The sequence below is a fragment of the Anas acuta genome, chromosome 11 (genome assembly GCF_963932015.1).
Source record: "Anas acuta chromosome 11, bAnaAcu1.1, whole genome shotgun sequence".
Taxonomy (NCBI): domain Eukaryota; kingdom Metazoa; phylum Chordata; class Aves; order Anseriformes; family Anatidae; genus Anas; species Anas acuta.
This window is the reverse complement of record NC_088989.1, coordinates 4834081-4855590: the sequence shown is the minus strand read 5'-3', so window position 1 is coordinate 4855590 and position 21510 is coordinate 4834081. Positions and strand designations below refer to the sequence as shown.

General features: G+C 43.1%; 2 long non-coding RNA genes across 3 annotated transcripts in view; both read left to right on the top strand.

Moving 5' to 3' along the window:
- Positions 1-6706, top strand: part of LOC137862653 (uncharacterized) — a 237337-nt gene extending 230631 nt beyond the window's left edge. Inside the window, exon 5 of the long non-coding RNA XR_011100459.1 lies at positions 6573-6706. This is a non-coding gene — a long non-coding RNA (uncharacterized lncRNA). The remainder of the gene's footprint in view (positions 1-6572) is intronic.
- Positions 6707-7397: 691 nt separating this feature from the next.
- Positions 7398-18318, top strand: LOC137862515 (uncharacterized). 2 transcript variants are annotated; one of them, XR_011100350.1, is made up of 7 exons: positions 7398-7671; positions 8640-12228; positions 12354-12581; positions 13928-15316; positions 15967-16043; positions 17600-17649; positions 18111-18318. It is a non-coding gene; the product is annotated as an uncharacterized lncRNA (long non-coding RNA). The 2 variants fall into 2 exon arrangements; XR_011100349.1 differs by having other exon boundaries at positions 8640-12581.
- Positions 18319-21510: the final 3192 nt, after the last annotated feature.

Sequence of the window (21510 nt, the reverse complement as noted above, 5' to 3'; positions counted from 1 at the left end):
GAAGAGATGTCAGAAAACTAGTGTCAAATACAGGAACAAATGGACAGGCTCCAAGAAAGAGAAAGGAACAGAAACTAAAGGAGGTTCAAACCCAAGAGGTATAAACATTTCTGTACACACGAAGTAGTTAATGCAAGGGCTGGGTTACAGAAAGGGCTAATAAGAGCAGCCAACGAGGGTCTGGGAAAGGAAATCTTTGTGGGGTACAGACACCTGAGAGCAGACAAATCTTTCCTGTGCTCTCAGGCTGTCCTGAGAATTGCCCAAGTTTCAATCTCAAAATTACTTCGCGGTTCACATAGAGTAAATCTCTGTGCAAGCGCAATAGATTGAAGTGACAATTCAGTTTATCACTTGAAGATAAAACTCAGAAGAAAATTTGCCTTATAATTCTATTAATATAAATGTAATTACAAGAGCTAATTCCAATTCAAATGTTAACTTATAAGCCTTGGTGGAGGTAGCAGCCTACAGAGAAAGAGATGATGCTGGGATCCCTGATTTTGATCAATAGTTCAATGTTAATAGACTTTATTTATGAGTTGGAGCATACGGTTTGAAAATGATTCTAATGATTGCGTTGCATGTGCATAGACACACACTTCTGTATATTCTCTGAGCACTAGGGTATCTGCATGTTACAGTTGTCTCTAAAGAAAAAAGAAAAACCTCTCTGCAGTGTTGAAACAGATTAAAATACCCTTTATTTCCAAAGAGCGGAATGTTAGCCATCACGTAAGTGCAGGCATGACTTCCAGAACATGCTGCTTTAAACGCAGATCACACCAATGCTCTTTGTTCTAAGTGTCTAAGATGTCAACCAGTCACTAAGAAAAAAGTAGATTGAGGTAATAGCCTGGGGCAACAGGAATTTGAAAACATTGGAGAATCGGTAAACTGTGTAGTCTAAGGTTCTTCTGGTGAATTTTCTTATACCCTCTGAAATCTAAAGGCAGAACTTCCTCTGATGGAGGTAAGAATGGTGCTATTACAGCTGATGGAGCTAAGCTATGGAGCCGGTCCCCAAATTCTCTACTTAAATATATATGAAGAATAAAAGGGAAAAAAAAAAAAAAAAAAAAAAAAAAAAAAAAGAGCACTAATGGTGTATATTCAACAGTCCCATTGACTGTAGGTCAAATTCCAAGATGTAACCAGTGTAATGCCAGCCTTGTTCCTTAGGAATTTTCTTCATTTGAGAATGATACAAATTTTCTACTACATTGGCCTGAGTAATGCCACAAACTTTCTTCACTTCTAGCCCAATGGTTAAAGAAGAGAGTTTTTGAAGTGAAATTATGAAGAGGGAAGAGTCTGAGCATGCTGTAGCTTCATCTCATTCCATTCTGCTTCCATTTCATTTCATTCTGCTTCCAGCAGAAGCGTACCCATGCGTTCCAGGTCATAAAAATCCAAGGCGAGGAGATGCTCAGAAATTAGGAGTCCAACAGAGGATTTGATACGCACGTTTTGAAAGCGTTCACAATATCCTCAGATCATTTCTGAACTGCCAGGGTATGATACTGAGATGAACTGGCCCATCTCAAGCACCATTATAGCCAGTGAGACATTTATGTTGACGTGGAGCCAAAAATTTGTCACAACGCTGGAAAAGAGCAAGGATCACAGAAGTGAATGATACTTATCAAAGCAGATGAGAGTCAGGAGTGTTTATACGGGAGATGCGGACTCGCCCACCTGCCTCAGTGGTCTGAAGCCGCCAGAGTTAATATGCTGTCTATTAAAATTTGTTCAAATACAGCACCTGTCAGAGCACGTACAGGGAAAGTGTTGGTTAGGTCAGCCTTACAAGAGCAGAGCGAGATGCAGGAGGCTCTGGCTGGCTGTGAGTGGGTGCGTAGCCTAAGAAGAGTCATACGTGTGCCCTGCCTTCTCCAAGGGACCAAAAACTAGAGGCAAATGGACAAGGTGGGCTGTAGCTTTATCCCAGAATGACCACTTCTTAATAATATCTTAATAATACTTGCAAATCTCACTTACTTTATATTTGTCTTCCAGCAGTGCTTGCAGGAGACAAGTGGCAGCATCCCGGCACCAGAGCAGCCCCAATGTTAGTACTGCTGTACTGTGGCTCTGGTGCTGTTTTGGTAGCATATATTACAGTGGCATCAGGAATACATAAAGTAGATTCTGTACATAAGAAAATATGCAGGCCAATGTTTTTTTCTTCCTCTCGCTAGGAGCTTAATACAGCAATCCATTATGGCAGCAGCTGAGCACTCTGTGGGAAGATCATTCATATCTCATTCATGTACCAACTTTCACTAACGATTACTTGTATTATTGTATTATTGCATGTGTCCTTAAGCAATAGGAAAGCTGTGGATTTGTATTTTGGGCAGCCCCAAATGCCTTTGTTATTGTCCCTGCCATTGTTGTCTGTGTTCGCCTGAACTCAGAGAGCTCACTGTGTATCAGAGAGTTTCAGAGCAAGCCCGTGGTCTTAATGAGTAAATGAAGTTACTGTTACTTGAGTTTATTCTAAATGTTGAGCCCAGCATGGGATCTAACCTGGAATAGTCATCTTGAGGATATTGCAGTGGAAACCAGAGCGTAGGATTTAACATTGGAAATTAGAAGTTGATCCTGCTTCTTATACAAAATTGAGATTGACAAAATTGAGGTTTATCTACATAAACCTTTAAACAAAGATGTGGCTCTGAATCAAAATTAGGGAACTGGAGAAATGAAGTTGAGGATTTTGTTCTCTTAAAGGAAACTTGCCCAGAAAGACCGTCAGTGGAAAGAGCTGTCGCAGCAGAGAGCTGAGCACAGACATTAATGGAGTCATTTCTTCTTCTAGAGGTCAATTTTGTATAAATCAGGATTGTTTAAAAATGACAATTATTGATTAATTAAATTTAAACTTGGAGCTTAGCCCTCTTCATTTTGAAGAGCCTGTACACCAAATTAGCATGAATGACCAACTGAAACAAAAAAAATAATAATCGTTATTTAATTGAGTGCTGTTCAAATGGGATCCAATGCCAGCGATGGTTTTGGAGGTCTTTTCCCCACAAGTACAGAAAAAAAAGAGGGCTTTTACAAGTCCCTCTCTACATTCATATTCCATAAAGCAGCCTGCCCTGTGTCTGACTGTAAAACATTTCTATACTGCTGCCTCCAAAACTTGATCCTCAAAAGACAGAGTAAGAGAGTTTGAAAGTAGCTTATGGGTCCAAAAGTCCAACAGCAAAATGCTCAAGGTAGAATTGCACTGCTGTACAGGCAGTTTTTCAAAAGAAAGTTAACTGAATAAGACTGGAAGAAAAACACTTAACACAGAAACCCAGGTATATCCAAGTACTTAAATTGGGGATACTGCTGCAGTTAGGCTACAGACCACAACTGCCCATGTGATTAGTATAAAATCAGTACCCAGGTGATGTGCTGTAAGGGAAATAAAACTCACCCCCGTGCTTCAGTAACCCACTTTGTGGAGGGGCATACTGGCACAGGACGAAGTAGGCTCCTCAGCTTGGTGCTGTCGTGCTTTGGGACACAAGAAGTCCCCATGGCTGCACGGACTTCTTCCAAGGAGGTACAAAAAGTGGGCTGTGCACAGCAGATGTGAGCCTTGCCCCTGCTATCAAGAGAAGCACTGAATGCCGTGTGGGAGCCTCAGCTCGTGTGGGATCAGGCCCTTTGCAGGTGGAGGGGAACCAGCTGGAGGAGGAAAAAGGGGCGACGTTCAAGGCAATGTCAGCACGCTCGCAGCTTGCAGAGGGCTGGCGGCGAGTCAAACAAGAAATGAAGGGGCACCACGTTGGCATGAAGTGATATGTTATCACGGGCAGCTCCGGAGCTGATCCCACACTTAAAAATAGATTGACATTTATCCAGGAGGTGAGTTTGTTATTCTGTAACTACAGCATTTTCTATTATGTTTGATAAGGGAAAGAAGATTGGATCTCGGTCAGAAATATAAAAATTCGCCTCCTGGCAGGGGATAATAGCAGGCGAACAGGGGGCAGAAAAAACCTGCAGATTTAAAGGAGTTCAGTGCAGTCCTTGGTGGGAAAGAGGTGGTTGGTACTGGATGGGGATGGCTGGAACACCTCTCCCCTAGGTGCCCCCGCCACCCCTGCAGTGTTTGAGCTGCAGGACATCCAGCTCCAGGCTCAGCCCCACTCCTCTCCCCTCTACATCTCCATTTTTGGGTCACTCTGGGCTATTTTTACTGCAATTTGTCTCACCTAAGGTCACACAGAAAGTATCAGAGCAGGAAAGATGGGGCCCACGTGCCGCCCTGATGTTGTGGAAGGACCGGGGTGGAATTAGGATGGAGGCGCGCTGTGCACAGTGTAAATGAGGTGTTGGCTGTCGGGGTGTGTGTGTGTGTGCACACGTGTATGCAACACATCCCTGGATGGAGGTGAATATTTGCACTGCCTGGCTTTTGAAAGTGCACACTAGGTAGGGCAAAAACCTGAACTTTTTTGCAAAAATCCCAAACTCTTTTGTTTCACTGTGTAACTGTTGATCTAAAATGGGAGTTCCTGTTTTCTAATTCACAAAGCTTAAAAGATCACTCATTTTATATTAAAATGATAGCCTTTGCAAGAGACCTTCAATCTAATTAAAGCCAGGAGATTAGCATCCCTTAGAATATTTGCAAAGCGTGCAATGCGAAGTTAATGAAATGTGTACACTTTTATAAAGCTTTAATTTTTAATGAAATAATTCAGAACATGTACCTTGCTCCTTTCCTTACCTGCTTTATCCCAAACAGGAATTGTTTACTTTTTTTTATTATTATTATTATTTTTGTAAGATGAAGAAAACAGAGGACAAGATAAATGAAAGGCTTCTTCATAGCTGTCACAAGTCTGTCTTTTGCCTCTTCTGTGCAGTCCTGATTATTATTAATGAATGAGAATATAACTTTAGAGTGGCATTTTTCTTTTTAGGGTTTTGTGTGAATATATATATATATAACATCTAATATACAACATGCTATATAATATATATAAGAAATATCTGAATTACTATATATGTATAAATACAGTTCCTGCTAAGAGAGCTTAAATAAATACAGCAAAAGAGGAGCCAGTGTTGCAAGGGGACATCTCCCATGTGGAGGAATAGGCTGAGCCCAGAGGTGAGGGGGGCAGCTGGGGCTGTAGCAGCCTAGCTCAGAGGGGGTCACCAAAGGAAATCCTAAGCAATTGCAACTTCTTTCTAGGCTAGGCCCCTCTAATGATGGCCCCACTCCTCTGCTATCACTTGAGAAGAAAGAAAAGGAAAAAAGCCGTGGCACAGAGAGTAGCGAGCCCTGTTCACACAAGTGCCAGTGCCGTGGGGCAGCGCGTGCCCCTGGGGCCAGCACACCCTCTCTGGGGCTGCTTTAGAAACACCTCCCCTTTTACAGCTCTCTACTGCATGTGCTTCTTGCACCCCTTGCGTTCCTGGCTCTGAATTTTGCCACCAGACATTGCTGGCTGCTGCATTCAGAACAGCAATCCTTCTACCAGCAGCCCTACTTTACATTACGCTTACCGGCTCTTTCTGTAACCTAAATGTTGGAATATTCTAATCTTGCTCTACATTTTAAAGCTGAAAGATAAACCTGTTGTTTAATGAAATCCACAACACTACAGGAATAGTAACCATTGTGTTCCTTCATTTCAAAGACCGGCTGAAATCTAACATCTGGTGTAACTGTACAAACCTGACCTTAGGTCAGAGTAAGTATTGTATTGTTGATGATGGATACGCTTTTTTCATTACAATGCTGTCTCCATTCTTTCAGCATTCATGCTGTGAATCCTCAGTTATAGCCAGGACTATTGATAAATACTGATTTTTAAAATACAGTTCTTTTTTTTTTCTTTACACTTTTAAGCATGCATTGTAAGATATTTTTTTTAAATATCTCTTCTAGTTTGTTGTCAACAATATGCCATTATATTAGCAAACTCTTCTGCATGATAGCTCTAACTCACAATGATCAAGGATTATGTGTCTGAAGATGTAGCTATGATCCTAAAAGAAGAGCGTCACAGAGAGGTGATTCTCTCTGTCTAATGCCTTCCCCTGCACTTTCCTCTTTGGATGCTCATTTTCTTAAAGCCCTTGTAGGAACAGGGTTTAAGGCTTAAATTGTGAAGCAGATGTGGACACCTGTGTGCGTCTTTGCACATTGTCGTTTCAAGATGTGAGTGAGCCCCAGTGTGGAAAATGAGGCCTTCTATTATTAATACCCATTATTTCTAAGGGGTCTGCAGTAATATGGACTAGATCTGCAGCCATGCAGCAGCTGGCAGTCCTGTAACCTGGGCTCCCAGCAAGCCCAGTGATGTACCAGTCTAGAAACAGTGCTGCTGCCCCAGCAGCGGGGAGAGCTGGTCCAACCCTAACCCCACAAGAAGCACGGGGAGCTCTGCCTTTCGTGGTGCTCTGTGTTTGCTTTGCTGAGCCCTTCCATTCCCAGAACCTTTCTCTCCATTTCCTTGCTGCTCAGCAAGAGCTTGACAAGGCTCTTAGCACCACAGCTTTAGATATATATTTTATTTCCACTATAGCTATGAAAACCTAACTTTATTTTCCAGTTCTTTGGGCTCCATGAGCACGAGCTTGTTCAGACACGACTCCTGGGGACAGAGCTGCTGGCTGGATTGCTGGACACACCAACAGCAAGGGGAAATGTTCTCCTCCTTAATCCATACACGAGGCGGTAATGCAGGTACTGTGTTCTCCCTGGGTGCTAATACAGCTTCATAATGTTACTGCATCGTGAAGCAGAGGCAAAGCAGAATACCCTTGGCTCACTGTGCTGCCTCTTACGTCTCCCTGAAGCCCCTAACCCAGCACTGACTGGCATAGGAAATGGCTGAAGCCACAGCAGTTGCACTTTTAAGAAACACCTATTCATTTTAGTGCTGCCAAAGCTAAATATGTTTATGGATTTGTTCGTAATTATTTTGAGAGTAGAATTCTGTTTGTTTGACGATATCTGAAAAATGAAATACCTGGGGCAACGTCGCCGAGTGCAGCTGGTACATCAGCAGCGTGGGGACGTATTTGCTGTAATTGTGAGGGTTGCATTTAGCTCCACTGAAGGCACAGTTACCTCACTCTGTGTTTGTCTGATGGGCTGATGGTGCTGCCCTCTCCATCACACCGTGCAAGCCACCAGCTTGTCCTCACCATGCTCCCTACAGCTGGGCACAACAGGAATCCGGGCTTTTCTCTGCCCCTTGAGGTTACCAAAGCACACACACCTGGATGGCACTGCTCAACAGCAGTTTTCTTCCTTGCTCCAGATGTTCACACTGCATTTAAGCAACATTTTTTTTTTTAATCCAGCAAAATACCTCAAAGTATTTTGCAAACATTTAATTAAACTTCTCTGCCTCTATGTGCTTCCTGTCCTGCTCCCTATGTCCAGTAAGCAAACAGAGGCATGGAGAAGCATCAGCAACCTACAGCTTAAGCCCCTTTAAAGGGTTTTCAAGCCAGGCAGGCGAGCCAGAGGCATCCAAAGTCAGCAGTGAGGACAGAGTGGAGCACAGCACCCTATCTGCAGCCACAAGCCACCGCCGATGGATGAAGCTGCGGGTCAGCAGCATTGGGGATGCTGGTGCTGAGCTCCTGTGTGGAGCAGTGCATTCACACCAAGCCGTGAGCTGCAGTGCCTTGGCAGGACAGGTAACGAAACCCCTGTGTTCTTCCCACCCATTTTGCACTTTCCGTGACCTCCTCCTTTCATCGGTAAAAGTAAATTGAATTCAGCACCATTAAAGACTCTGTCTGGATCCATAACGTTCATAACCACACTGTAACCATGAATGAAAAACTAAGAGAGAGTATGGTTTGTGTCCAAGGGCTCTTTTGCTTTTTATGTGTTTACATATACCAGCCAATGGTCAGCAAATAAGCGCCACGACTTGCAGTGAAATGTTCAAACCATCTGGTTTAATCTGAGATTTAATTTCACTGTAAAATATTAAAGTTGTTCCGATGGTTGGGTTGGTATGGCTGCTTCATATGAAAGGGGTTGAGTATCCCAGAGCAATTATACCGCACCAAGCACATGCTATAGGTATTATAGTCTGTATTGTTATTTTGTTCCATTAAAAACATTAAAAAGACTTCTTAATACAGCACGGCAGAGTTTTAGGTCCTCTTTTTTGTTAGCAACAGGTAGCAGATTCTGTAGACAAACATTAAGGATCTTTTTGAAAACAGCATGCATTTTTCCAGGTGCTAAAAATAAATAAAGTTTAAAAAAGCTAGCACACAACCGAGCACAGAGGGACTGAGGGAGGGGAGAAGCTTTCAGTGTCACACAGAGGGAAGTGCCCCAAGGTGACGGCCAGCACGCTCAGTGCCTGTGTGACCACGGCTGGTTTTTCCCCTGGTATTCAAGTTTGCAACTTCAGGAACACGGTGCCAGCACTGCTTGTCCTGCCATGCTGCAGCTTCGCAGGCTGATGGAGAGGCAGTTTCACTTCTCCTGCAATGCACTTTGTTAACAAAACAACCATTACTTACGTCAGTGAAATAATAAAGCTTAGCTGTCTGAAATTATTTTACATCACTTCTGACATGGTCTCGTTGTCTTTACCAGCAGTTGCTTGGCGGTGCGGGATTAAAATATCTGCTCTTGTTTACAGCCGTGCTAAATTTAGGAGGCTGGTCCCTCCTTTCTGTGCTACAGCATCACGTCCAGGCTCTTCAGGGCGCACTAAAGCAAAACACGACAGCGAGGAGCAGAACGCCAGGGCTGGTCACATATCTCCTCTTCATGTCCACTCCAGACAGCAGGTAAAGCCCATCTCAGACATGTTTTAAAGCCCATCTCCCTCCCCAGACACGCACTTGTAGCAACACAAGCAACTTCTCAAAGACAGGCTCGTATCACTGTGCATCTTCCCAATTAAACAAAATGTTTGGGAATTTTCCAGAAGAATTTCCATTCTTCCCCTTCCACCCCCCACATTTCTTACTTTAACACGGTTTGAACACTCATGTCCACGTTTGCCTTGATATAACACGATGCCTTGAGGCAGTTTGCGCTTTCATGAAGCAATTCATACATTTAGTCCTTTTTCCAGGTCCACCAGCACAGCTTGGCCTGAAAGGACAGCAAGCAGCTGCTCTTCCAGCTTGTACAGGTTGTCCCTACCCCAAGTTTATGTGACTTCAAGCAGATCCCATCATTTCCAGTGGGCAACAGCTCATGCAATGGCCCCACTCCTGCCTCACTTCTTGGCCTGCTCCTGTGGTGCTGGGATGGGTGTGAGGCAATACTGGGGCACGTGTTGGTGCCATTGGCATCCCCAAGATACGGAGCCTTTCTCAACTCAGCCATCTGCCTGGGATCTGTGGGGAGGGCCTTGCACTTATTCCTCCCTCAGAAACCCCCTGGCTCAGAAGCAAGAAGCATCACATCCCCATGAAACCCGGTACTTCAGCTAATCTAAAGCCCTGTAGGGAGTTGGGGCTAATTAACTGAGTGCTGTGGCATCCTGACATAACTATATGGCTTCTGGGACCCACGCTAGTATTTCTACCAAGCGTTCTCCTGCGCTGGGTGATATATCTGCCTGGTCAATGCCTGCTCAGGGGCCCCAGCAGAGGACTGGAGGCAGGGATTATGGACTTGGCAGCCGTCACTTTCTGTCATGCCCACAACCACATTTCACCCGGTGATATTTGGAGTAGTCGGTGCTACTTGGAATGCATTTTCCTGAATATAAGCTGGAAATTACTGATTTTTACCTTACACAGCTAGTATAAAAGCACTAATGTCCTAATGAAGAGTCTCACTTAGCTAAATGCTTCATACAGCTGAGTAAAACAAAGAATTTTACTAGAGCTTAACCCAGTCGTTAATAAGCTTTTTAACCCTGACCTTTCAAATCAATGATCTACCACTGGTTTTACCTTTCAAGAAGGAATTCCATTTTCAAGTGATAAAACATATTTTGCACTCCTTACAATCTAATGATTATTCTCAGCGTTACTGGATATATGAGGCCATCAAACCATTAGAAGGTATAAAATGTATTAATGTACAGCATTCACGGCTACATTTGCTTTAGAGTCAATAAAAGGGAAACAATTTATAAAGGGCATTTGTGCTCATTACGGAATATCGATAGATTGTTTCTCCCATCATTTCTGAAGTATGAAGAACTCCATTTCATGACGGATAGCAGAGGATTTGCATAAGCTCTTTGCTTACTCCATGAACTTCTCCAGCACAGAGCAGCATGCAGGGGCTGTGGCCAGGCTGGAGCAGACTGGGCTGAGATGCACATGGGGTGACTGTGGTGGTCCCCACAAATTGTTCCTTCCCAGGGGATTGAGCATCTCAATTTGAGAGTCGTTCACAGTAGCCACAGGAAGGTTCAGCAGATATCTATGGTGATTTCTGCATTAAACATTAATTAGCACAAGGCCGTGGGCAGACAGGATTGAGGTTAGAAAAGAACAAGAGGAATTATTTGTGGGGAAGGTCAGGGATGATGAGCACAAGCGCTGCAAGAGCTTTGCAGAGCACCTTCCTAAGCAGCAGGAGGACGAGGGAGGCTGCTCCACACGTAGGGGAGAAAATGGAAAGGAATTACAGGTCGGATAGAAAAGGATACAGGAGCATCAGTGCAATGGCTAAAGGCAGAAGTTTCATAGTCTGTACTAGTGAATAACTCAATTAACTGCAGAAATAAAATCTATGAAGAGACAAATGATTAAGGCACTGGCCTGAGTCTCAGCAGACTCCGGCTGTTTTCAGGTTTCTGTCTGACTTTTGGCAAGCCTCTTCAACTCTCTGTGCCTTCGTTTCCCATCTGTTAAGGAGGAATAATAATATTTCCTTTCTCTCTTGCCTATTCCAGCAGTAAGCTCTCCTGGCAGGCACTGTATCTCTCACAGCATGTGTACAGGACTTTGCTCGCTGGGGTTTTGATATCTGCACTGAAGCAGGACGTACAGGGATGAGGAGTGCTGTGACAGAGCAGCCCACTTTCAATTTCTGATGACCAGGGGACTAAAAGGTACACTATAACTTGTTGAAGAGATTTCTTAATATCAGTTCTTCAAGGACAACAGAAGAAAAAAAAAAATCAATCAGTAAATTAGAGAAGGATAGTGATTCCCATCTCTGTCAAGACTGGTAGGAGTCTGAAATTATCTTCCAAAGCAGAAATAGTTTGTGAGAACACAGAAGACATTAACTGCAGTACAAAAACAGACACAAGGACTTCTCCATTTCTGATCTTGCTGCTCTACTTGTCTGGCTTCTCTATACAGACTGAGCTTCTCCACATTTCTCACTGACAAGCCACCTTCTTGATGCACGTAGTGGTTTCCCTCGCATGCATATGCTCCTGCCCACGTGGTAAGATGAAATTGTGCCCACTCACAGGCACACACACATCGCAAGCAAGGCTAGGTAATATCAGTTGCAGAGTATTATTTTAAGAGGACAACTGGCAAATATATAAAATTGAATTTCAGCTGCAGAGACTTTCTGGTAATAAGCAGTCCCAATTAGAAATACAAATGTCACTGAAAGGGAGTGCGTCTGTTGACAGTAGACTTTGGAGAAAGCTTTGGGTTTAGTGCTAGTAAATTAATCTTTAATTATGACCACTTCTCACTTCTGACAGAAGTGGCCTGCACATACTCAATGGACAGTGTGTGAAAGTTTCGGGGTGTTGCTTTCTTCTGACAAATGAAACATCTCATCCCACAGAGGCCTAGCTCGGCTCAAGCCTGGGCCTGCTGCTGCCAGTGGCGCTGCAGATGGTGAGAAGTCATCTGTTAAAAACGCTGGTACTAAAACAGCATCGCTCCCATGCTCCTGATAAACACAAATACCAAGACTAAGACCTGTCTCGGTGTTGGTTTTCCAAGGGATGGCAGAAAACAGCCCTTCCCCTGCTGTCCTTTCCTTGCCGGGGTCAGCGGCCTCCCCCTGCGCTGAGCACCTCACAGCAGAGGGGAGCACAGGATGCTGCAGCAACCCCTGCTCAGGCCAACACCTCCATTCCCGTGCTGGCTGCGTTATTAAAATAACATTTCCACTTCCAAGTAAGTAAATTAATCTCGCTGGCAAGTTTGTCTTGTGACAGCCAAAATCTTGTCTCCCCGAGAACTGGGCTGGTGTCCTGAAAGCTGGAAATCCAGCACTAAAACCTGAGTGCAACAGCCAAGAGATACACCAGATCCATCTTCTGAGGTAGCAGATACAATGAGGTAAGTAAATATGTTCTAGAAATCCTGCTATTAAAGTTATAAAAATTATTTAATTTCCTAAAGTTATGAAGGCCTGCTGTCATGTTCCCTGCGAGCTTTGCTTTCGACTCGCGGTTCTCTTTTAGAGATCACAGTGCCCCTGAACTTTGCTGCCCTAAGGAGGCCGTGCTGCAGACCTGCCTCAGAAGGCCCGGCACACCTGCTTTGAGGCACAAGAGGAAAATCAGAACATACCTTATCATAAATATGCATATGTGACACGGGAACCTGCTGCCTTCTTGGAGAGATGCCACAATTGACAGAACAAAAAGTACAACAAAACTTCACATCACCGGTGGATCAGAAGAACAGAGGTAACCAAAAGGCTAGAAAATTGCAGGTTTACTGACACTCTGCTCAACCTTACCCATTCTTTATTGAAAAGAGATAATAAGTATCTATAGGAGAGCTGTCTTAAGGCTCCATTCATTCCCTTTTGCTAGCCCAGCTGAGAGGTGGTATAATATAGCGCACACTGGCATCTGGCATGTCATTTAATTACACCTTCAGCTTGCTGGGAAAATGTTTGAAGTGTCAAGGTAAGCAAACTATAAAAATATATTTCCCCCGCTACAGGAGAGCTCCCGCAACGGCAAGCAGAGCAGGCCAGGCTCGCTCCAGCCGTTACTCCGGGTCTGTGCGAGGAAGGTGATGCAGAGGAGTCTAATTCATGAACAATTATCGCCCCTAGCTAAGACACCATCTGCTCCAGGCAGCCTGCCACAATTCCCCGATAGACACTTGGGATTTCTTCCCCCAATAAACCACTGGTGTAACAGGAAAACAACACTGGCTCCAGTTAAGCTGAGCCTTCTCCTCACATCAGCACTGAATGTGCTCCATCCCTTGGACAAAGAAGGAAAAAAAAAAAAAAAAAGACAATAAGATGCCAGTCACCACCACTGAAAGACCCGGGCAAATCAAGTTGTAGCTCCCGTCAGACACATGCTCAACAGTGAGAGGCTGTAAACTCTCTTTTCCACCAGCTAAGGGCTCTTTTGAAGAGAACAAGCTGATCAGCAAACCAAAGAGTCAGGCTTCATACTTCCCCAGTGAAGGCCAGTGACGCTCTCCATTAGCTATACACAGAGGCCTGCACCTCCATGCGTTCCAGTTTCTTGTCTTTGTATTTTCTTTATGAATCTTTAATTTCCAGCCAGCACCGGGACAGCCATGCTGACAGACTTGTCCCCCAGCTGCTGTACTGGGTGCTCCGGTGCAGTTTGCTTGGCTCTGTGATCCTGGCTCCTGCAGGATCCTGTCCCCAGCTGTGGTCTGTGCAGCAGGATCGCTGCAGATAGCCCCAGTGCTTCCCAGACCAAAGATGAACCTTGCCCCTCTGACCCTGCAACCCCGTGAAACAAAGCGGAGAGCGTTAGGGCTGGCGTTGTTACAAGTGATTGCAGTAAAAGAAATAAATCACATAAGTTTTCTTGCTGTGCTTGAGGGGAGGGGGGGGTGGGAGGAAAGAGAAGAAAGTTCAACACAGATATTAGTCACCTTGTTTTGTTCTTGCTAATGGAAATTTCCCAGAAACCAAAATAAAGGGTGTGGTATAAGAACCTGAAGAAGATAAAATTAGCTAGAACCCACATCCTAACTTTTAAACCCAGTGCATGAGTGCAGGTGTCTGCAGCTGAGCATGGTATTTCTGTTTCAGCTCATCCGAGGTATGAGTCATTTCCATCAAAAGAGGAGGATGCCTTGATCTGTGCGCGAGTGAGCGCTGGAACAGCAGCTGTTGGAGCAAATACAAACATTCATGCCAAGGATTGTAAGGATGGAGTTTATCTAATATGTAAACAACCACCTGCTGCAAATGAAAAATTACACCCACAACCACCTGAATAAGATAAGCATATGATGCGGGAAATGAAGAGACAGATTTATTATTAATTTGCTGGAACTTTTGAACCAAACATCTCTTTTGCAACAGAACAGTAGGATGCACAAAGAAATAGTACTCCTTGCCCCAGATCTGCTCAGCAGCATTTATTTTGCCTAAGTGATTTTCCTTTTTTTTTTTTTCTTTTTTTTTTCTAAGTCTGGTGGAGATGAAAACACCAACCCAAAGAAGATAATTAAAAGCTAAATGAAACCACATACAGCTGTGCTACTACATGGCTAATGAACATGCAAATATATACATATGACAAGGACATAATGCAGACTGGCTGCCTTGAGTGCTTAGTGCAGATTTCCAAGAGCTGGAAATGCTATTGATTATAACTGAGCTAAACTTCCTGACTCCAGACTTCAAAGATCAGCCTCAATATAATCATCACACAGCATATGGAAACATGGCTGCTAGGAGCTGATGAATAATGGCTCGGGGACCTGAACATTTGCACGTAGGATGGGAGATGTCCTCTTGGCCACTGAGGAGGCCTGGAGGCTTCTCGGCAGCCAGGACCAGTGCCATATAATCCTCCTCAGTCTTGGCATGCTCCATCTTGCTGTCAGTTGAGATTTTGGAGTAGTGGGTTTTAGTTGGGATATTTATTTTTGCTTTCCCACTTCACTTGGCAAGAAGCTAATGTGTGGAGGACACATTTCTGTGAGGACCAAGGCTGTAGGTAACAGACATAAGGCAAAGCTTCTGGGCTCCTACAACACAGGAGACACAAGCAAGATGGACAGGTTCTTCTCTGAGGGCCTTCTTGTATACTGGCATGAAAGAAGATCAAATCAGATTTCTCTTATTAGTTAAAAAATACCAACCCAATTCAATTTACCATGAGATGTCAAATACAGGGAAAAAAAAAAAGTTTGGAAACATTGGCATGTGGTCTTGAATTGAGTGAGACTAAGCAACCATTGATCCCTCTGAGCTTGCATCCAGCCAGACTATAAAATGCAAAACAAAACTTGTTCCTCCTCCACAATGACACCCAAAACAGCACATAGTCTTGGGGACTTTTGCAGGCCATGTCTAGAAGAGCAGCAAGGAAAATGCAGAGTACCCTCGGACCTTGGTGTAGAAGATGGCTGAGCCACCAGGACAGGAGAGAGGCCACCTACAGAAACCAAATTTGTGCTGAACACAGTGGTTAGTGCATAAAAATTAATCAAGTCCTACAATGACTTGCTTTATTCATAATACTTAATGGTCATGTAATAGGAGTTTTTATTCAGCAGTTAAAGTTCATAAGTGCAGGTTTTACATGTAGAAAGGTATTATGCTGATAGTTTAATTACACACCTTTCTGCACACCAAAGGAAATGGGTTATGCGGGTTTTATAATTAAAGAAGGACTTCTGAGGGGAAATGAACTTTGCAGTTAGCAACATCATATTTGATTTTTATCAGATGTTTTTGTTTTGAATTTGCCAGCACTCGGTAGTGTGGTAAACAGGTGAGAATGCTCCAAACTGCAGGAGGTGTCAGGGAGAAACTTTGAAAATGCAGCATAAGGTAGCAGCACTTAAAAATAGCAAGGGTGAGCACAAGGCATCAGCACCATGTGTTTGGAAGGCTCTCCAGAGCTCTGTCCGTGCAATCATATACAGTACAAGCCTGTCCGGTATGTCTAGGAAACAGGAGGAAAAAAAAACTCAGCGTGTAATTAAAATTAAGCTCTAGTCCTTGCCAAAATAATAAAAAGTCTTACTTTTTATTTTCCTTATTTTTGTTTTCAATAAATGTCATGGCCCGTGAATATAATTTTCCCCTCCTGCATGCCTGCGGATGTGACAAAGCCAAAACTGTGATGGATGGGTGTGCGTGTTTGCTATTGAGTACACAGGGCTCCTCACAACGCTCAAGGCAAAGATGGGTAAAAGAGCCATTGCCAGGTTGGAGCCAGCTCCCGTCGATAACTACGTGGCCATCTATACTAAACCCAGGGAATTCAGCAGTCCTAAGGCTCCCTCCATTTCAGGTTTCAAGAAGCTCTGACTAGCATAACTTCTTTCCCATATATAAAAGCATATTTGGGTATGTATATACACGTATGCTTACAATCTACTGGGAGAAACCCATTTTTCAAGCACACTAAGTGCACCAGCAGCGATGCTCAGCTGAGCTAAAGGCACCTGCACGGGGTCTGCTTGGCACCGCAGTGGGCTCTGTGGTTCAGACGGACAGGCTCTTACTGTGCCCAGCACAAACGAAAATGAACAAGCAGATTGAACCAAAAAAAAAAAAAAAATGGGGGGGAAAGGACTTTCCAAAAACAATATGAAAGGGCAAGGTCTGAATTATTGTGAGAACGCCCTTTCCTTTCTGGCAAGACGCAGTGTTATGGTTTGCCCATGAAGGTGGGGTCCAGGTTAAGGAAGCCCCTAGCGGGGCTCCTTTTGCAGCGCAGCGGCCTCATCAGATGCTCTTGGCCAGTAACGTTTGAAATCAGGCACCACACACAGAAATCCAGTGTAATACTTTCAAAATCCATTTAAGTGGGGTGGACACTCAATAATTACAATAGGAGCAGTTGTGTAAAGGGTGTATCCAAATACAACTGGACATTTTTGAATTTCATTGGCCAACTGCATAAATTAATGACAATGAGAAAGAAGTGAAACTGTTTTTCTCTTATTAAAGTCATACACTTTGGCTCTACTTACATTTGTTAACATACTGTTGAAAGAGCTGTTACTGTAGCTTTCAACCCTCATCCTGCAATCAAGCCCTCACTGTACTGTTGTGGATTACAAATAGTCATTTGTTTAAAAATAGAATGTTTAAAAAAAAAATCTGACTGCCAGCTGAAAGCAAACAGGTAAAAACTAATATTTGCAATTGTTAAGTGTCAAATTCAGCTTCTCAGCCACCAAGATTTATATCAGTTGGTGAGTGGAGCTCAGAACACTTTGAGGCTAAATTACCATTGCCTGCAGGCAGATGTTGTGCAAATAAATATATATGTTTACTTTTTTTTTTTTTCTTTTTTCCATTTTTTTTTTTTTTAATATAAATTAAACTATGCTTTTGGGGTGTATACATGATACATCCTTTGTAATCTGTAATACAGGAGAGTCACTAAACCCTGAGTTAACAGCTCTGCCTCCATGGTGCAAATCCAGGGTGCACTGTGCAGTTACAGTGATGCTCTTCACGATGCACATTTCTGCAATTTACTCCAGTTCTCTACCCTTGCAGAAGAGGATACTGTTCCAAGCTGGCTTCTTTATTATTTTATTTTTTTTACAGTCTAATAAGGGTAATTATAGTACGATAAACTGACTTTTCCCCCCACAAAGTACAACTGCCTCACATCAGAGAGAATATTATACCAGACTTAGGCATAGATGAGTTTTTACTGTATATGGAAATGTATTAAAATGAAAGTATAGCTCAAACACACTCATAATCCATTGTATTGTTTTGTAGACGCTACTTCTCCCATGAAGGGTAACCACATGTGAAGAGAGAGATTCCAAGTAAGTATTTGGTAAACATTTGAAAATGAGAGACAAATAGCGCTGTGCAATCGCACCATCTTACTTCAAATACCCACTTGAAAAAAAATTCATTCTGTAACAAGCCAAGCCTGGCTCCCTAAACCGGGAGGAATCGCAACACTGGTAAACTTGCAGAAATATTTTTACAATTTTATTAGAGGTTTTAATTCAGTGCTTTATCTACCTCTGTTAGTCTGCAAAATAGCTTTAAATATTCAAGTGGTAATTAATGAATCTTTTATGTTGCAAATCAAACATTTTCATCTGTGCTGTGGTGCAGTGGCAGCGAGAAGGAGGGATTTAAAGTGTAATTGTTTCTACCGTTCCCATTGCAGTGCTGAATGCCTTTTTACCCTTTATTATATCATTGGCTTTTGCTTCAGTTCATCAGCGCTTTGCCACATCTTATCGTTCGATATTTGCTGTCTATTTTTTTTCAGTTCAAGATTTCTTACTGTGCCTTTGCCAGAGACATTCCTAAGGAGATGGAAACTCTCTGAATGTGGAATTTTCGCATGAGTGCAAAATAATAAAAAGCATGTGTGTATTAAAAAGGGATCAACTTAATGGGAAATGAGCATTGGGTTACATTAATATTCTATTACAGTAAAAATCATATTTAATAAATTTTCTCCAGATTTTTCAGAATCTTACTGTATTTTTCTAAGTTGTATGCCAATCCAAAGAAACAGTGTATATGATACATTTGATTTATGTTAAGTAAATAACCTGCACAGCCCATTTTTGGGTTTAAAAAAAAATATTAAGTGTAGAAACACACACCAGACTGAAATGTGTGCTTAGTTTCCATATGCTAGGAGAAATAGTGTTGGTCTTGTGCAGCAGAAAGCCTTTATAAACAGTATTCTATTTTATTGATGCTATATGTGGATTTTTATGTTATGTGGCAAGAGCACGAGAATGAAAACATTGTAATTTATCCTAAACCGTAAAATTATACTAGTACTAAAGTAATTACTTCACATATTAAAACACGGTTTCCTTTACTTTCTTTTGTCATCACATAAAATTAGGAGCTGAGCGCTGCAGTGGAGGAGACCTGGGCTTTTCTTGCCTTCCCCAGCGCTCACAAAGGATTGACACATCCATGATTGCACACTATATCACCCGACCCTTGTTGTTCTGTGACCCTAATTAATATTATACTCAGTGACATTTATGTATCAGAGCAATAAGCTAAACAGGAAACAATTTATGTCACCTAAAGCTTTTTAACAAATCGATGCAACTATTTGTAATTGCTTGTTTCACAAGATTAAAAGTACTCAGCCTTGATCTTCGCCCACAGTTTTGTGGCCAACATGACCTGTGCTTCCGTTGTAAAATAGGAGTGTTGGTGATCAGCACCTATTTCCATCAAGTAATCCATATTGCTAATATTTCTGGAATTTTAATGTAGTTACAATTTATAGCCGATCAAATGTGGTTACCTAAATTGCTGTTGCTAGTAGACAGTTTAACTGTCTTTATTAATTACAGTATAATTTAATGTTTGAGTACAGGCACTTGTGTTGGTCATTTTTACAGCCAAAGCAGTTATGTGCCTTATGACGAACCATTTTAGCATTTTCAATGGAAATTTGCTAATATGATGAGTGATAAAAATGTCAAACTCTGGTAAATAATGGTTATTGCTTTGGCTGGAATTAATCCTTGAAAGGACGGTTACCTTCAAATTACCATTATAACTTCAAGAAAAAGAATGTTTTTCAGGCTTCTGAGATGCATCAAAAATGGCCGCTGAAGGCCTCCAAACAAATAGACACAGCTACACACACAGCACAGTGGGCTTTTTTTTTTCTTTTCCTCCACATGGAGGATTTTTTTCCTGAATAAAGTAGGAGGAGAAGCTCTTTTGTGTTAAATACCCTAAAGCAATGTTGTTTACTACTTCTAGCTCACGCATTTTGCAGCTGTCTAATGGAGCTGACAAAATGGGGCAAAGAGAGGGCCTTCACTAGGCCTCAGCCATGGCAGCTGGGGACAAACCACCCAAGGGTGCGTGGGGCCACCTCTGTGGCCGTGTGTGTGTGGCCGCAATGCACCCATGACCATGACAGTGGTGGGGTGGCCAGCGGCTGGCCATGGCCAACAAAGTGGTATTATGGTGAAGGGTAGCGCTCACTACCGCTACAAAGAGGATTAATGATGGCCCTGATTAACACACCATCAAATGAACATTTAAGATCATCGCTGAATCATAGAATCATAACATCATTAAGGCTGGAAAAGAGCTCCAAGTTCATCTGGTCCAGCCATCCCCCTACTACCAATGTCACCCACTGAACCTTGTCCCTAAGCACCAGGTCCAGCCTTTCCTTGAACACCCCCAGGGACGGTGACGCCACCACCAACCTGGGCAACCTGTCCCAATGCCTGCCTGCTCTTTCTGAGAAGAAATTTCTTCTAATTTCCAACCTAAACCTCCCCTGGTGCAACCTGAGGCCCTTCCCTCTTGCCCTATGAGAGGTCACAGACTAATCAATAGGTCAAGGAGGGCTAATTAGGCTTTGTTGTGAAGAGGGGTGTGTCTGTGAGCTGTGTGGAAGCAAGCAGCACCAGGAGCTGGTGGTTCCTGACATTAGGCCAATACTGTGAAATCTGTCGTACTCTGTGATCGCAGCCCAGCCAGATGTCCCCACACAGATCATCGGCAGCTGTGTGTAACAGAGCACAGCGCCGGCCATTTCATGGTGCGCCTCCAGCTACTGTGCTAGGCCGAGGTTCTCTTCTGCTTTCCTCCCTGGTACAACAGAAACCCAGAAAAGCTGTATACTGGCCTCTGGTTTTCTTTGGAGGCACGTTGCCTCACCACTGATCATAAAAGTGCTTTCAGTTGTGATGGAAATCAATGTTTGTGACTGGCAAAGGTATTTTCCAGCTGGCTGCTGCTGGTAGCAGCACTGTGAAAGAGGAAGGGCTTTTTGTGATGTTCCACAACATGGCTGCCAGGGAGGAGACCTGGGATTGTTCATGCAAAGATACAGAAAGCTGTGTTTAGAGCCCAGCAAAGGGCCATGCTCCCTCCCCCTGCTAAGCAGCATTTACTCAGGCAGGAGGGGAAGGGCCTGATCCTGTTCCTCAGCTCAGGGCAAGATCACACAGCACCCCCAGCAGCTTCCCTTACATCAGAGGCCACAGAAAGCCAGCAGATGACAAATGCTGGGCTGAATTGTCAACCCTTGCACGTGCAATAGGTGCACCAGTGCAGCAACGCCCAGGTAGGTGAAATAAGTAACTTATCTGTGACGGCTTCAGTGCTCACAAGCTGCCTGGATCCCCTCTTGTTCTGTGCTGTCCTCAACCAAGAGGCTGAGAGTCCCCCTGGACCCCATTCCGGGCCTTTTTCCGCCTTTACCTGGAGGCAGCTCTGCCACCCATGTGTTAGAGATGCAGAGCAGTCCTGCCAAAATTAATAGTTCTCTGCCACTGACTTAGGAAAATTTTTGTAATTACAAAAGTGGGACCTCTCTGGTGCACTAAAATTTCACTAGTGATAAAAGTGCAATACATGACTAAACCCAAATTTTATTCTCTGTATTTTTGAATAAAATCTAACCATCAGTACCATTTTGAGACACATTATAATGAGTGTGCAAGATTCGCCCTCCCCCCTCAAAAAAAGTAGTTATCTGGTATAATTTTATGATAGAATATTTTTATAAAATCATTTGTACTAATTTAAGCATTTATCATTATATGCAAAAAGATTTCTTGATGAGAATATTATAGACGGTGCATGTTTTTGACATTAGCATTTTATTTGGATGACTAATCTTGCAGATGTGAAATTTTAATGAATTATTCATGAAAAAATCT